The sequence below is a fragment of the Oreochromis niloticus genome, linkage group LG10 (assembly GCF_001858045.2).
Source record: "Oreochromis niloticus isolate F11D_XX linkage group LG10, O_niloticus_UMD_NMBU, whole genome shotgun sequence".
Taxonomy (NCBI): domain Eukaryota; kingdom Metazoa; phylum Chordata; class Actinopteri; order Cichliformes; family Cichlidae; genus Oreochromis; species Oreochromis niloticus.
In genome coordinates this window covers 9,556,618-9,573,941 of record NC_031975.2, presented here as the reverse complement: position 1 = coordinate 9,573,941, position 17,324 = coordinate 9,556,618, and the positions used below count along the sequence as shown (strand labels likewise).

General features: G+C 37.8%; 2 long non-coding RNA genes across 10 annotated transcripts; one reads left to right on the top strand and one right to left on the bottom strand.

The window, feature by feature from the left end:
• The first annotated feature begins 7,287 nt into the window (after positions 1-7,287).
• LOC112848009 (uncharacterized) lies at positions 7,288-11,030 on the top strand. 3 transcript variants are annotated; one of them, XR_003221876.1, is made up of 2 exons: positions 7,288-7,445; positions 10,262-11,030. It is a non-coding gene; the product is annotated as an uncharacterized LOC112848009 (long non-coding RNA). The 3 variants fall into 3 exon arrangements; XR_003221877.1 differs by having other exon boundaries at positions 8,171-10,971; XR_003221875.1 differs by having other exon boundaries at positions 8,167-10,971.
• A 506-nt stretch (positions 11,031-11,536) lies between these two features.
• LOC102080189 (uncharacterized) lies at positions 11,537-15,248 on the bottom strand. 7 transcript variants are annotated; one of them, XR_003221874.1, is made up of 6 exons: positions 14,988-15,248; positions 13,892-14,032; positions 13,387-13,735; positions 13,187-13,271; positions 11,894-11,963; positions 11,537-11,709 (listed from the first exon to the last, which is right to left on the bottom strand). It is a non-coding gene; the product is annotated as an uncharacterized LOC102080189 (long non-coding RNA). The 7 variants fall into 7 exon arrangements; XR_002063469.2 differs by having other exon boundaries at positions 11,538-11,709; positions 13,187-13,288; positions 13,431-13,735; positions 14,929-15,248; XR_003221873.1 differs by having other exon boundaries at positions 11,538-11,709; positions 13,431-13,735.
• Between the last annotated feature and the right edge of the window lie 2,076 nt (positions 15,249-17,324).

Below are 17,324 nucleotides of genomic sequence, written 5' to 3'. Positions count from 1 at the left end.
CCTTGGCTGCATTAAAAAAAAAAAATAGCTGCAAAAAACTTTGTTGTTTGCCAAACTGAGTTACTTTTTTTGAAGTAGTAACTATATAATTAATTGCCCAACATTGGTCATTATATACTGTATTTGGCAGACAGAGAGTTACAGGACTCTCTCCCAGACCACAGACTCAGACTCATAATACAAGTCAGAACTTTATGAAAAAAAAAAAAAAAGAAAGTTGTGTTTTCAAAATTGGAGTTCAAGTTATTTTTACTTCCAATAGTGTTAACATACTACACAGGTCATGAACAAGATTTTTTACATTTTCATTGTAAGTGGGCTAAAGCAGTTAATTAAAAGTAGTCTAACATAAATGTAAATGCTGTAATTTGATTATTTTAATAAACCGTGTAACTTGGATGGATTTGATGCTGGCGTGACCACAGTGCACACGTCTGATGTCGCTCACAGTGGTCCAAGGGATCGCTCAGGGAGTTTGTGTGTTCGCTCAGACACATGAAAAATTAGAGGGAACATTGCTGTCAACCCTGTACCAATGAATGACAATGACTGAAGTTAACATGCTACCATGAAGTAAAATATTTGTTACAGTATCATACTTAGTTGTATTTGAACCTCAATTTCTTCAATTTGAGGTTTTTTTAAATATTTTTTTCCCTGTTGAGCATTTTGAGTAATTGTTTTTTACAAGGAGCCAAGTTTTATTTTATTTTTTTGTCACTCTTTCTTTTCATTCTCTTATATACTTTGTCATGGTCTCTCTCTCCTCACTGGCAGAATCTCTCACTTTTTCTGTTTCTATGTTCTAAAGTAGCTGTTCTACATTTCTAGGCTCCACTCCACAGTCGGTGCTCCAAAGGAACAGTTACTTTCGAACTGTAAACATGTCTTCTTTGGTCTTATAGCTTACACGTTTGACATTTTTACAAAATAATGTTTTGATATATTATATATAGAGATTTTTTCTTTAATAAACAGTGGTGTCAAACTGTCAACAATGTTTTCATCATTGTAGCATGATGTACCAAGTTTAAGTATTAGCATGAAGTAAAATATATTTAAATTTGTAATGTCATACTTGATTGTATTAAAAGATTTAATTTTTACTTGTACTTTTTAATTTTATTCACTTTACGCTATTAATCAATTTCTTCTTTTGGACCTCATCTTCTTTTCCAGTGATGACACAGTTGCTTGGCTCTGCTCCACAGTCAGTGTTCCTCTGGAAAAATTACATTGGAACTGTGAACATTTCATCTTGCATCTTGAGCCTTACTGCATTTGATGTTTTTGCAGAAATGTTTTTCCGGTCTGGGCAGCACGGTGGTTAGCACTGTTGCCGCACAGCAAGAAGGTCCTGAGTTCAATTCCACCATCAGGCCGGGGTCTTTCTGTGTGGAGTTTGCATGTTCTCCCCGTGTTTGCGTGGGTTCTCTCCGGGTACTCCGGCTTCCTCCCACCGTCCAAAGACATACAGTTTGAGGGAATAGGTTAATTGGATAATCCATATTGTCACTAGGTGTGAATGTGAGCGTGAATGGTTGTCTGTCCCTGTGTGTTGGCCCTGCGACAGACTGGCGACCTGTCCAGGGTGTACCCCGCCTCTCGCCCTATGACAGCTGGGATAGGCTCCAGCGCCCCCTGCGACCCTGGAAAGGATAAGCGGAAGCGGATGGATGGATGGTTTTTCCGGTCTTCTGGGGCACATGTTTAAACAAGGAAGGTTTATTTCTTAAAATCATTTATTAATCAAAAGACATTCAATCATCTTTTTCACCCCCAAAAATACACGTTCAAAGCACCACAACGGCCCAATATCACACAGAACAGTCACATGATATTAAGCGTTATATGACAGTATGTTTGCACTAAGTACCGCAGCAATTTCCTAATGTTGTAAACCTGCTCAACATTTGGCAATATAGTGTAGTGACACTGAATTATAGTTACTCTCTCACTGAGTCTGCGTTTCCCTGAATAATTAATGTTTAGTCTCACTCTGACTATCACCTTTTCACACTTGGAGTGACTTATTCACAATCACTGTGTTGTGTGTATTTCCTTAGGGTTACTCCATCCGTAACTAACAAACAGCAAAAGAGCATTCCACGTGAGGGATTCTGGTGGTTAGGGACAAATGCAATCGCATAGCAGGATGCTATACACGGGGCAAACTTCAGTGAGGAGAAAAACAGATTATTCATCCACAATACAAGGTTAGTTATTAATATACTGCAACAACATGGGAATAGAGCAGCTGCGAGAGAATTCAACATTAATGAATCAATGTTACGGAAGTGGAGGAAGCGCAGTTTTTGGCTTTCCCCATATTTCAAAAGTGCTTCATCTCTTTGCTATGACTGTCGCCCGGCATAATTTGCAGATGATAATGGTTGTAGCCGCTGCGATGCTTTCGACCAAAACAGGCGCAGCTTGATGACATCATCAACATGCGCTATTGCGATAGAGCATTGACTGTTTTCTACAGTCAATGCGATAGAGCGGTATATTTTTTTTTTTTCCAAAACCTTTATTTAAACATCAGTACAATACAAAATGGAATTAAATAGTACCACAATAATGGTGTTGTACTTACAAAAGAATTGTATACCATAGACAAACAAATACAAGAACAGTATTCAGAACCAACAATATACATATGCTAGGGGGAAAGTAACTGATCAAGCCAAAGAATAAAGTGATTGAAAGATGTTGATTTTTTTCACAAACACCAATAGTTTTTATAGCTTTTGGGTTAGTGGAGTTCTTAATTGAATTAAGATACTGTACAAGTTCAAAGGAGAATAAATAAAAAGAGGGATGTCTTCCTAAATATTTGGGCTTGTGAATATGAAATCTAGCCATTAAAATTAACAAGTTAATCATATATCTATTATCAAAGTTGAATTGTCTTTGGTTTTTGTGTAGACCAAATAAAACATATTTCCAAAACAGTACAAATCCTTTAAATACATTTTCTGAGATAAAAACACATAAACTCCGCCAAAAATCTTGTACAAGGTTACAAAACCAAAAAAGATGTATAGTAGATTCCTTGGAAGTTTTACAAAAGCTTCAGCTTGTATCAATGTCTAAACTGAATTTGCTTTGAAGATAATCTTTAGAAGGATAAATTCTGTGTATTAATTTATAAGAAATATCTTTAATTTTGTTGGTAATTAAAAACTGATTAGGGAGTCTCCAAACTTCGTTCCACATAATACCATCTGACAGCCGGTTCCAGAAAAAAATTACATATGGTACTGTGGTTATACTACTCTGAAATAAAGCTCTGATCGATTTGTTGTTTTTAGATTGCTTAGAAAAGCAAATCTTGCCAACAAGAGTTTGTATGGGAGATGCCAACGGCCTGTGGAATGAGGTGATATTAGGTTGATTCTTAAACAGCATACAAACCCCTGATGGTATTGATCCAAATACTTTTGTATAATCATGACGATTTATAGCTAAATTGAAATGTAAACAAAATTCTTCATAGGAGAAAAGCGTACCATTCAAATCAAATAATTGGTTGACTAAAACAATGTTATTCCTAAACCAACTATCTAAGAAGAGAGATTTTCTTTTAAATAAAATATCCTTGTTATTCCAGATATAATAACTGTGTGGACTAAAGTTATGCTTGTAAATGAGAGTCCATGCTAAAAAAGCTTGACGATGAAAAGCGGAGATTTTTAAAGGGGTTTTATCAATATCAAAATTACAAGTAAGGAAAAATTCAGTGCCACCTAACTTAGAAAACATAAACACAGGTATAGTATTCCAAATGGAAGTAGGCTTAGTAATTAGATTCTTTAACCAATTTATTTTGAATGTGTTATTTAAAGTGTTAAAATCTAACACATTAAGTCCTCCATTGACATAGGGGTTCATAAGAACTGTTTTTTTAATGTAGTGTGTCCTATTTTTCCAGATAAAGTTGAAAAGTAACTTATCAACCTCTTTTATGAGTTTATTATCAAGGTGCAATGCCAATGCAGCGTATGCAAGACGAGAGATGCCTTCTGCTTTAGTTATTAATACTCTGCCTTTTAACGACAAATCTCTTAAGAGCCACTGATTAAATCTGTGTTTGAGTTTCTCTAGAATAGGATAGAAATTTTGAGTGATTCTTTCCTGGTTTTTGGTTATTATGATACCTAAATAACGAACTTCTTGTTTTATTGGAATGTTACACAAAGCTGTTTTCGAACATTCTTTTATTGCCATAAGTTCACATTTAGGAATATTCAAGTACAATCCAGAAGCTTTGGAAAACATGGAGATTGTTTCAATAGCAATAAAGATTTGATATTCATCTTTTAGGAATAATGTAGTGTCATCCGCTAACTGTGTTATGAGTAAATCTTTGCCAATTAGCGATATACCTTTTACATTGCTTGATTTTATATGGTTAGACAATAGTTGGGCAATTAACAAAAACAGGTATGGAGAAATGGGACAGCCTTGTCTTATCCCTCTTTGTATGTTAAATCTGGGTGAAGTACCGTTTGTTAATTTAATACTGCTGTTACTGTTATGGTATAAAGTTTTAATCGCTGTAGAGAAGTAAGTGCCAAAACCATATTTATCTAGAGCTTGAAATATAAATTCATGCTCCACCGTATCGAAGGCTTTGTAAAAGTCTAAAAATAATATGAAAACATTGCTATTTATTAGGTCAGAATAATCCAGAATATCTAAAACCAATCTGATATTGTTAGTTATGTGTCTTTTGGGCATAAAGCCAGATTGTGTTTCATCAATAACTGATTCAAGAACCATCTTAAGTCTGTTAGCTATAATTAAAGCAAATAATTTATAATCATTATTTAGCAAACTAATTGGTCTCCAATTATCAATCATTAATAGGTCCTTATTAGGCTTCGGAATCAACGTAGTCAAACCTTGATTCATCGTAGTGGGAAGTTGTTGGTTTCCTATGCTTTCTACAAATACCTCAAGAAGAAAGGGAGATAACTCTTCAGAAAAAGTTTTATATAATTCAGCAGTAAGACCATCCGTACCTGGAGATTTATTATTTTTTAGTAGCCCAATTGCATTTTTGACTTCTTCTAATGAAATGGGTTGATCACATAATATAGAATCTTCTTGGCTGATAGATTTAACATTCAGCGATTCTAAGAGATGATCTGCAGCTTCCTGAGAAAATGTAGAGCTATAAAGTTCCTTATAGAAATGACTACAATGTTTAGAGATTAATCTGTAATCCTCTGTTATAACCCCATTTATCATTAATTTGCTAATATTATTTATACTTGAGTGTTTCTTTTCTAAACTGAAGAAATAATGGGAATTACGCTCACCTTCTTCAAGCCATTTAGATCTTGATCTGATAAAGGCTCCTTTTGCTTTGTCTGAGTATAAACAATCTAATTTATCTTGTAATTTAGCAAGGTTCAATTTATCCTCTTCAGTTAAAGTGTAAATTTGTTTATTAGATAACTGTGTAATTTGAGAGATTATATTTTCTTCCTCTAATCTTTTGGATTTCGCATTAAGGCTGCCAACCTTCCTTAAATATTTGCCAATTTCAAATTTTAATAATTCCCAGTTATTTCCATACTTTAAATCTTCTTGAGCTATAGACCAAAATTTTGAGATCAGATCTTTAAGATCCTTTTTCACATCGTCGTTTTGTAATAATGAGCTGTTGAGTTTCCAGTATGTAAATTTAACAACAGAAGAATTAGATAGAGAAGTTAGATTTATTTTAATATATATGGCTTTATGATCTGTTGCTGGAGAAGGCCATGCACCTACATCTATGCTACTGCTGTCAAAACTCTCCGAAACTAACCAAAAGTCTATCCTTGAATGTCTCGAGTTAGAATTGTTGCACCAAGTAAACATTTTGGACTGAGGATATTTGAATCTCCAAATGTCTGTGAGTTTAAGGCGTACCATAACAGCCTTCAATGTAGTACTAATTCTGTTCGAATGTCCTGGAGGAAATTTATCTAATTCAGCATCCATAATACAGTTAAAGTCTCCACCTAGTAATAATTTTGCATTTGGAAATTTATTTAACCAGCTAGATATTTTTTTTTCCCAATTGTCAAAAATAAATGATCATTTTCTAGCTTCGTGTTAAACCCATATATGTTAGTTACAATTAAGACTAAATCATTATATTTTATGACTTGACATATGTAATGGCCTGCAGAATCACATTCTGTATGTAAAACATCCCCATTATATCTGTTTTTTAGGACTGATACCCCTGCTGATCGTTCAGTTCCATGAGATAACCATATAGAATTTCCCCACTGAGATCGCCAAAAACTAACATCGTTGATAGTAGAGTGAGATTCTTGTAAAAACACAAAGTCAGATTTAAGTTGCTTTGCATAAAGAAAAGTGGCTTTACGTTTTAAGTTGTTACGAAGACCCCTAGCATTAATAGAAACAAAAAACAAAGAACACAAATTGACAAAGAAAAGATATGTATTGAAATGTAAATTGAAGTTAAACTTTTTAACCTAACACTGAGATCAGCACTAGAATATGAAAACGTTCACAGAATACAGTATATATATAAATAAACTTTAGACGCCTAATAAAAGCGTAACAACAAAAAAGTGTTATATCTATTTAACAGTAAGTTTGTTTTTTGTTAACATCAAAGAGCAAATTAAACAACCAAACATGACACCTACAGATATCAGGCACATCAATATAAAGAACAACTTGTAAACAAACCTGAGAAGAACTGAGGGTCAGGGAATATTGAAGAGTTTATGTGTGAATTTCAGCACCATTTACAAAGCCTCGACCTCCAACAAAGTAAGCAGATTTCCCTTCTTCACGCGCCTTCTTTATAATGGGCCACAGCTTCAGTCTGTTTTCTTTGTCCTCTCTCGTCAGGTCTTCAGTGAACCGCAGATGATTATTTTGAAGGAAAGTATTGTTCTTGGCAGCTTTCCACACCGCATCACGAATTCTCCTTGAGATGAACCGGATGATGATCCCTCTGGGTCTCGGGTCATTTTGTTTTGGTTTCCCCACTCGGTGAGCGATGTCTAAGACCTCTGGAAGCTTTTCCTTTTCTGCAGGCAGAATCGTTTGGCACATCTCAATCGCCTTTGCGCGCACATCTTCTTTCTCCAACTCCGGTACCCCATACAGCAAGGGTGGGCAATTCCAGGCCCCGAGGGCCGGTGTCCCTGCAGGTTTTAGATGTGTCCTTGAACCAACACAGCTGATTTAAATGGCTAAATTAGCTCCTCAACATGTCCTGAAGTTCTCCAGAAGCCTGGTGATGAACTAATCATGTGATTCAGGTGTGTTGATCCAAGGTGAGATCTAAAACCTGCAGGACACCGGCCCTCGGGGCCTGGAATTGCCCACCCCTGCTATACAGTCTCAGGTTCCAACGGCGGTTGTAGCGTTCAACTTCAGAGATGCGTTCATCACATTTCTGTGTAAGCCTTTCGTTTTTCTCAACCCTCTTCTCAATGACCATAATCTTATCACTTATGTCCTTTAAATCCGTACGAACTGTTCCTACCATTTCTTCAGTGGCGTCACTTCTGGTGTTGATCAGATTAATCAAAGTGTTGACCGCATCAGCTTTCAGGAAGTCGCCATCAGAGTGACTGGTAGACAGTGTTGGTTTTTTTAGCCACTGGAGGCTTGGAAGGCGTAACTGGTAGAGGTGGAAATTCTTCTTCAACCATCTGCTGACACTCCATTTCTTTCATGTAGCTATGGTCGCTAGCTAGCATGCTAGTTGCATGTGGTTTGCCGGAGTTACTCAGCCTTTTCTGAGCAGATTTCGACATGCTGTTGTTATTAAATTTGGTTTCAGATTTAGCAGGTTTAGTGCGCTGATCTTCAAAAAAGTCTTGAAAGCTAGAAAGACGTCAAATAGGTGCTATACAACTGCTTTATATCTTTCTAGTGCTGAGAGCTCGAAAAAACACTCCTCTTCACGCCGCCATCTAGCTCTAAAAATGATATTGTTTGGCTTTTTTCAGTGTTTTATTTGTTCATGAGTAAATCGGTTTGGCTGAGATTAAAGAGATTAGATTAGATAAAACAAAACTTTATTAATCCCCTGGGTAGTTTTCACACAGCTGAATAAACGTTAAACAGAAGTGTGAGACGGTTGAGAATTTACGCCAGTGTCCTGTTATATTTTAGATAGCAAGGAGCAGACGGCCGAGTTTATTAAACTCCACCGAGACAGCGGTGACGCAAATCAGAAGGCTAGACCGTCCCATTTCACAGCCTCGCACTTCCGGCCGTCTCGGTCTTTGAAGATCATTTCAATACGCATGATCTGAGCATGCGCGGAATGATACGGAGCGCTTCTTTGATCTTCTCAAAGGAGAGACTGTGACGTGATGATCGATGTCACCGTCACAGTTTCGACGTGGCAGTGACGTCACCATCTCTGCCATATGAGTCCATAAATAGAGGTGCTATAACACAGTTTGGTACGTCTTCAGAAACAGCGAGTTGTCTTTGACAAAGATAATACTTTCATACAATTCATACAAAGTTTTTTTTCTTTCGACACTGTGCTTTTATACTATTAAAGAAATGTCGGAGGAAACATTAAATAATTCACCTAAGGACGGAGATAATACAGAGGAATTACATTTTATGCGACAGATGGCGTTTCTCACTGAGGAGCTGGCCAAGGCTACAAGTAAGTCGGGTGAATTACAGAAAGAGCAGAGGACTCTCAGGGAAACTATACAGGACCTTGAGACTAGTCGCTTGGAGCAACTGCAGGAGTTGCAAAGAGAGAAAGAGAGATTAGTTCAGCATGTGGAGTTTCTCCGGCAGCAAAATAGAACGGATCTTACTAGGATCGACAACCTTAGAAGGGAGTTTAAAGAACGAAAGACTCCTGTCACAGAACCACCTACTGACGAGTCTCAGACTAGTGGTTGGTGGGGTGCTGGTGCCAAAGTCGCACTTACAGTAGGTCTTGTCACAGCAGCAGTTGTTGTTCCTGTAGCTTGCTGGGCCGTCGCAAATATTTTCCGATGAAGTGAATGTCCGTCCTCTGTGGGATTATCCTTATTATCCATTCCAGCCCTACTGTAGTTGTGGATGTGGACCGGGTGCCTTTTGAAAACAGTAATAATGTTTTCCAGCCACGGTCCACAATCTGTGCTCTCCTTTATGTTCAATTTTATTTTGCCCTCACCTCCCAACCAGTCATGACAGAAGACTGCCCCTCCCTGAGCCTGGTTCTGTCACAGGTTTCTTCCTGTTAAAAGGGAGTTTTTCCTGTCCACTGTTGCTCACAGGGGATCACTTGATTGTTGGGATTGAATTTTTGGATTGAATTTAATTGCCTTAAACTGAAATTCAAAAATTCAAGTGAGGGGTTGACCAGGGCTCGCAAAATCGCTAGCCCGACGTCCCGGGGCTAGCGATTTCTCCAGTCGGGCTACCAAAATCCATCTCAGCCCAGCCCATCGGCCCGTCGGGCAGGGCTGAGATACAATTTGGTGGGTTCTGATAGTAGAGAGCACAAAATTGGTTAGCTGGATTGTTTGTTTGTTTTTTATTTGTAGTTTTTGTGGTGCTCCATACTTGAAAAACTACAAATATAAACAATGTGGTTGGTGGCTAATCAAAATAAAGAAAAATAATATTTAAAAAAAAAACATCCACTACTGCTCTGTGTGTTTACTTCAATGAAGACTTGTATTTATTGTGATAGAAAAATATAAATTGTCTAAAATATTTGAGTGTTTTTAAATTAGCACTGCATGAGTTTAACTGTGGCACAGACGGCTGTCAATCCTGGTGAGTGAGAGTTCAACCTCCAAACTGAACCCAGTGTGTTACTCACAGAATCACAGATTTACTCACATTTACTGATTGTTCTGTAGGGTCTTTACAATTTTCAGCCCCTTCAGGTGACTGTTGTCTTCTGACTCCATCTTTAGGGTTTAGTTAGATTAAATATTTAACCAGTTAATTTAAGAATGAAAGACACATTTATCACAAAGGCACTCTTATAATGTAGATTAAATGTGTGTTGACATAACATCTAGATGTATGATTAGAAAGAGAGAAATGTTGTAATGACATGAACAAAGTGCAGTATTCCAAGATGGCATCAGAGTTTTAACACCTTTTATACTCATGTTTTTATAATTATGTTAAGTGTAAAAGCTCAAAGATAATGACATAGATGCATCTGTTTCTGTTATTATCACAATAATCACAACATAAAATGATTATTGTGACAGTTTTTCTGTGCTGTATTAAGGTTACCAGAGTCAGCTGGGGATTCATGAACATCATCAGTGATGTTTTTCCACAGTGGGCTCATCAGTACCTGGTGACAGAAGGTCAATCCAGCTCGGACTTGAGGCTGTTCAAGAATCGGCTCCGCTTGATCTGGTTCCACCTCTACCACAGGCAGAGAAACACAGGGTGAGATCGCCTCCTGCCAGTCATCACGCTAGAACTGTTTCTAGAATCGATTCGATTCAGATTCACAAGGTCCCGAATCGATCGATTTGATCAGGGAGAGGATGGACAGACTGATTTCACTTCTTGAAAGATCAGTTCCAAAATCAGTTATGCATTAAGAAATGTATTTATTTGAATATTTTGTGACATTGTTATGTGTTGCATTAGTTTAAAAGTGTTTTGTTATTAATAAATTGATTACAACAAACACTAACTGTCACTGAACTCATCTTATTTTCAGGTATTTTTAACATCTATGAACATAATGGTCACTTTGAACAATTCTACATGGATATTTATTTGATGGTAAATGGCCTGTATTTGTATAGCGCTTTACACATCCAGTCATCCAACCATTCACACACACTCACACACTGGTGATGGTAAGCTACATTGTAGTCACAGCCACCCTGGGGCGCACTGACAGAGACGAGGCTGCCGACACTGGTGGCACCGGGCCCTCTGACCACCACCAGTAGGCAACGGGTGAAGTGTTTTGCCCAAGGACACAACGACCGAGACTGTTCAAGCCGGGGCTCGAATCGGCAACCTTCCGATTACAAGGCAACCTCCCAACTCTTGAGCCACGATCGCCCCAATATGGCAATAAAGTAAATAACAACAACAATTCAGTGGGCTAGTTTCAGTCATTATGCAAATGTACTGTTTATGAGATTGGGGGAACCTGCAGTCAGCTGAGACCGAAGAAGTCACTTGGATGAGTGACGAAACGTTTCTCCCACAAAACGCTACATCCAGATGAACAGAATCAACTTTTTGGAGAACAACAATTAAACAAGAATATTTCTAATAAGCCAACAATATTTAAAGAAGGAAAAACAATATTTACAGTTGTTTATACAGGATTAACCTGAGTGACCTGTTCCTGGACCGTTTTTTTAACAACTGTAATAGATTACAGGAAGCCTCTGGCTGTGTTGCTGAATCTGCCGATGCAAGATCAGACATGGATGGATGAGGTGCTGCAACTGAGACCTGCCGTTTGTCTTTTCTGGTCGGCGAGTGGAGAATCACACAGGCTGGTCTGCAAAGAGAGCTTTAGGATGCTTCCTCCCACTGTCCACTGCATCGTTCATCCACAGGGTTTGCAGGGCTGGCTCAACCCATGGCTGCCACACCACTAAGATGTTTTCAGAAATATGCAAGCAGGAGATGGTGGATGCTATATTACTACTAGTACAATACTTTTAACTCTGTAGCAGACAACAGTTTGATAAAATGCTATGGGGAAAAAAAAAAAGAAACCAAAAGATTAGATTCTATAAGTTTCAAAGAGATTTAATTTATATATTTTATATAATAAAGTAAATATACGAATGACCGGCAATAATTCAGTCACTGAAATTATCCATGAAATTAGCTAAGTAATTCCTAAAAGTCTGTAGATTAAAGAAAATGATTTTACCTGGATACGATTGTCTCTGATGAGCCTGAGGTACAAAGCATGCCGGCGATGACGATAAAGTTTTCAAACACTGTTTGAATAATCAAAGAGACATTTATAAAGCACAGTCTACAACAGACATACTTACTGTGTGAAAGGGAGCAGAGAAACACGCTGTATTGTTGCAATTCTCTTTTGCATAAGCCACACCAGAAACGCTCTGTGCAGATAGCAAAGTCACTGCAAAGGCACTGCAAAACTTGTAGGCCCTAGTTCGGCTCCCTACAAAGATGCTCCAGTTTTTCTTGCGTCCAACAAAATTAGTTCTGATATGTTTTATTTTTAATCTTACTCTGGGCTGTGTTGAACAAAATGAGTTAGCACAATTTCAATTCAAAGAAAGTATTAGTCTCTTAAATGACTGGCATCTGACATAGCTAGACTGTCACCGGGGACTCTGTGAGTGGTAAGAGGTTTAAAAACAAACCATCTATACCAGCGGTCCCCAACCTTTTTTGCGCCACGGACCGGTTTATGCCCGACAATATTTTCACGGACCGGCCTTTAAGGTGTCGCGGATAAATACAACAAAATAAAACTAGTACCGGTACGGAAAAAAAGATTTATTCGTAACACACGTGAAAAGACCCAGGAAAACCGAGTTAACAATAAAAACGATAACAGAATAACGCTGAAAACCGATAAAAACCCTGAAAACCATACATTTCACACCTGAGCGAGGCCCGGGGGTTGGGGGACCGCTGATCTATACTGTCAACAAACAACTCTTCATCTGCATTTTTTTCAGAACAAATTGTTTTCAATCTTGTGCACCTAAGTACACCGATTTAGCGATGAAACTCGAAAAGTGGGATAAATACACACAAATATACACACACACACACACACACACAAATTATTCTGACTCCTTCTTGACCCGTGGTGTGTGTAAAACAAGGCCGTTTCTCTTAATCTCACGGTAACTTTCTTTTAGGGTTTCTGTTTTTCTGTCTATTGAGCATTTCTGCTAATGAGAAAACCTGCTTCCTTGTTGTAAAAGTCAATCTACAGACTTTTAGGAATTACTTAGCTAATTTCATGGATAATTTCAGTGACTGAATTATTGCCGGTCATTCGTACATTTACTTTATTATATAAAATATATAAATTAAATCTCTTTGAAACTTCTCATCTCCACCCAACGCGAGCTCAATAATGGCCACAGTAAGCGTGTGAGCAACTATTTGCCTGCGCTACTGTGCATGTATGAATACTGAAATCAAACTCTTCTGTCTGGTGAAATGTTATACTTACCAAATCATGCTCCCTGGCCTTATATCCTTTGCAGGTAGAACTGGACCCAGTTGTGAAAACCAATGATTTCCGTTTCTGATTTTGTCTGGCCAAGAGTCCAGGCTGGTGATGATCAATTTAAGAACAGAAACACACACTTCTTACCAAAGAAATGAATATTATTTTACAGTGTTGCTGAATCACATGGATGAATTTAACACCTGAACACAGTTACAGCGTGATGACTGGCAGGAGGAGATCTCACCCTGTGTTTCTCTGCCTGTGGTAGAGGTGGAACCAGATTAAGTGGCGCTCATTCTTGAACAGCCTCAAGTCAGAGCTGCCTCCTCTCATCAGGTGAAACGGACTTCAGTGAGAACACCTGAGCAGCAGGAGCCCCACTTCATAGACTGCAGACTGTACCTGCGAGACACGATTCTTCAGGTCAACATCAGCTGCAGCACACTCACTGTGACGCTTACCCTTCCGCAGCTCTGATTTGGGACACGATCCCGGATTGAAGAACAGGCCGTGTGGTTTGGATGCTTCACCTCAGCACACTGAGCACAACTGGCACACACACAGGCACATGTTACACCTCAGTGCAGTCAGTCCATATTTTTTATCTAAACAGCTGATTGATTATCTGAGAAAACAGTTCCCGGTGAAGTGTGTGACTTTACAAAACCGTCCCTTTCACTCTCTCACAAATTCACCCCCCCTTACCCTCGTCTCCACCCAACACATCTCTGTCCTTGTCCTGCTCACTCGCTGTAGCGCGACAGCTCGAGTCGAGGGATGATGTTCACGGACTGCAGCTCCTGGTAGAGCAGCTTTCTGGCGTACGGGACACGGCGTACAGGTTCTCTGAGGGAAAAGCAGGGCTCAGGCAGTGTGTGCACATCAGGCTAACACATACACAGTTATAAAATTACATACGCATATAAAAGCTATCATTTTCTGTAATAAGATAGGGGATAAATAAAGGATGGGATGATTACAACAAAAATCAGCCTTCTTTTTGGACTGGTAGTCCACAAATCAAAATCAAGAAATATTAAAGATGAATCTGTACACATGATGTTTGCTGACAGCCGTCTGTGCCACAGTGAAACTCATGCCAAGCTAATTTAGTAACTCTCAAATATTTTGGACAATTTATATTCTTCTTTATATTTTTGTAGTAGGGAGCACTACAAAAACTATAAATAAACCAAAGATATCGGCACAGACCAAAATTACTTTGCTGATTGAGAAAATAATACATTTTGACACACTACTGTGTGGATCATCCCATTTTCTCTTTTCACACTGATTAAACCAAGTTGGCACTTGTTCCATAAACACAGTGGCACATCCATATGTTCACAACCTTCAGCTTTTGATCAGTTTCACTTATGGAAGAGTTTTCATTTTTTTAAATAATAAATGCTTACAATGCCAAACAATTCTTTAAGCTCCAGATCCCAAACGAAACTTTTTTTTATCATTACAATTTTTTCATATATGTTAGCGTATTTTCGGCTTACCAGGGCTAAGCAACTTTGAACGACTTTAGAAGCTGTCTTACTTTACTGTTTGTCTTAAAGGTTTAGGAGCTGTGTCTCTATTTCACTAAGGCCTACAATGCTCCAAATAAAGTACATTAATTAACTACAACTACATTTTTTAAACCACTGAAGAATGCAGAGAACTGACTAAAGATCAATAATATTGAGCTCTTAGTGTGTTTTGTCTACTCAGTTTGGTGTCTGCTTCTTTACTTGGTCCACGATTATCTCTGCACCATCTTTCTCCCGTTGTATCTCTCCTCATGCCGCACCTTGATGTGTCCTGTCCTCGGATGTATTCTTCCGGCTGCCTCCTGGTTTCCACCTCGAGTTTTATTATCCAAATTTAATGGTCTTGATGGTCACTGTAGTGGCTATATTCATTTCTTGAAAGTTCTCTCTTTCGCTTATATTTAATATAACCACACGACCTGACAAGCGCCTATTTTTATGCGTTGTCAACAACGATGTAAAACCATCGCGTGTCCGCTTGTTTATTTTCCACATAAGCCTTTCAGAATAAAGCTCAAGATCCTGTTGAGACTTTTCAAAATAAACCGATTCACGTGATAGATTATGCAGCGTGTTTAGGGATGAGAAACAAAAAAGAGCAGTCAGGTGCTAAAAAAATAAACCTTAGACTCAAACGTTAGAACAGGCTTTCTTTGCTAATTAACAACATCACAAAAACCTGTTTTATTGTGAATACATATGTGTGATGGCTCTTAGACATCTATATCCACTTCCAGGTTTTGGTGGTTACTTGTATTAGCGAGTGGATTATTTAGAGCAAATTTAGAGCAATATTTGTCACCGTGCTCAGTTACTCACTGAGACTATATATGGACCTCAGCAACCTCAGGTTCTATCGTTCATTCTTCCAGGTCATTTGGGATTATTTGAATTTTATTTGCTTTACACACACATCCACACACTACACACATTACAGACAAACTGATGATATTTTTGACTTTGTTTTTGAAATACAATTATTTTCTTCAGTGAGGTGTCCATATTTTGTCTTTGCCTTTCAGCCAGGGGTGTGAAATTAATGTTGGATGATGCATGTGATGACAGTCACACATAATTAAGGGCAAACACTGAACTTGAACGCGTGAAATCATCATGAAATTTAAATTTTGTGGCAATAAAGACATTTATTATTTGTATAGTAGTTTAAAATATGAACAGCTCCCTCATTTAATGTGATTAAAGGATGAAAATAAACAATGCGCTTGTTAAGACATTTACCAGTAAAGAAAGAGAGGGATTGGTTAATTCATAAAGTTACAGATTCAGGGGCCTTCACACAGGACTTGGCCAACAATTGAATGACTCTATAAAATATATTGAGTCTTTGGATGCGCTAGTGAAGCTCTGAGGTGTGCTGGATTTGTCAATAGAAACAAGTCATCTGACTGGCAGCGAGAATGTCAAGACCTCAGGAGGACATTTCATCCTCAAAATTTAATCTTATTCAGCTCGTTTTAGAACTGAAGAAGCTTCTCGGATGAGAGGTGAAATGTTTTCATGAAAAAAGCCCACTCGCTTTCTTTCCAAGCTCTTTGGAACAGACAGCTTATTATAAGTAGCTTCCAAACAGTTTTGCACTGATAAATGTTTCTGTAGATTAATGTAGAAATACATTAAAGCATCATAGTCAAGGGAACAGAGGAAAGAGCACAGCTGACTTCATGATGCTAATATATATTCATATAGTGACAATAGCTTTATTTTACAGTATAAAACAATAAAATTATCACTGTTTAAAACAATATTAACATTGTATTGAGCAGAATAAAGTATAAGATGAAGAGAAGTCAGTGTAATAACTCCATATGAGGCTGTCAGTAAGCCAATATGCCTACTAGACATATTCATATACATGAATGCATTTAAGGACTTACATGAATAAAGAATCAACCATACAGTGAAACACTGATCTTCTTTAAAAATGTGTAATTTTAAACAGGATAAAACGATTACATTGAAAATGAAAAATAACAGCTGCTGGTTGTGAAGCAGAGGCTCCTCTGGTGGGTTTTTTGGAGGTGAGGAGGACCTCAGGAAGAAGCTGATCCTTCTAAACAGCCACTTGAGCTTCCGGTTGATTTTGTTATGTTTTGTTGTTCTGATTGTGCAAATTAAGAGAAATGACTTTAGGTTTGACAAGGAGTTACATTCAAGTTTCTTTTGAACTTGAATGTAATTCAAAATATATACTGACAATTCACAAAACAGTTATATTATTTAAAGTGTTAATACTTTAAATGCTTAAAGCGATTTCTGTGATAGTAGTATTTACTGTTTACTACTATCTATCACTCATTTGCTTTCACTTTACTGTTGTAAATACTACTATCTGTTTAAGAATGCCTCATGACCTCCTAGATTTTTGGTGCTTTTTAATAAATCCGTTTTATTTTGCCATTACATCTCACATTGTTCCAGGTCTTGAAGAAGTTTGCTCTGGGATCCACTGCTGCACAGCCCTCATTGCTGATATTATTCGACTCCTTTCACTCATTTGCTTTGAGTTAGTCCACATTATTCTCCTTTTATTACTATTTTCATTTCTTATTCTGGAGGAGAATGCAATGTTAGTAAAC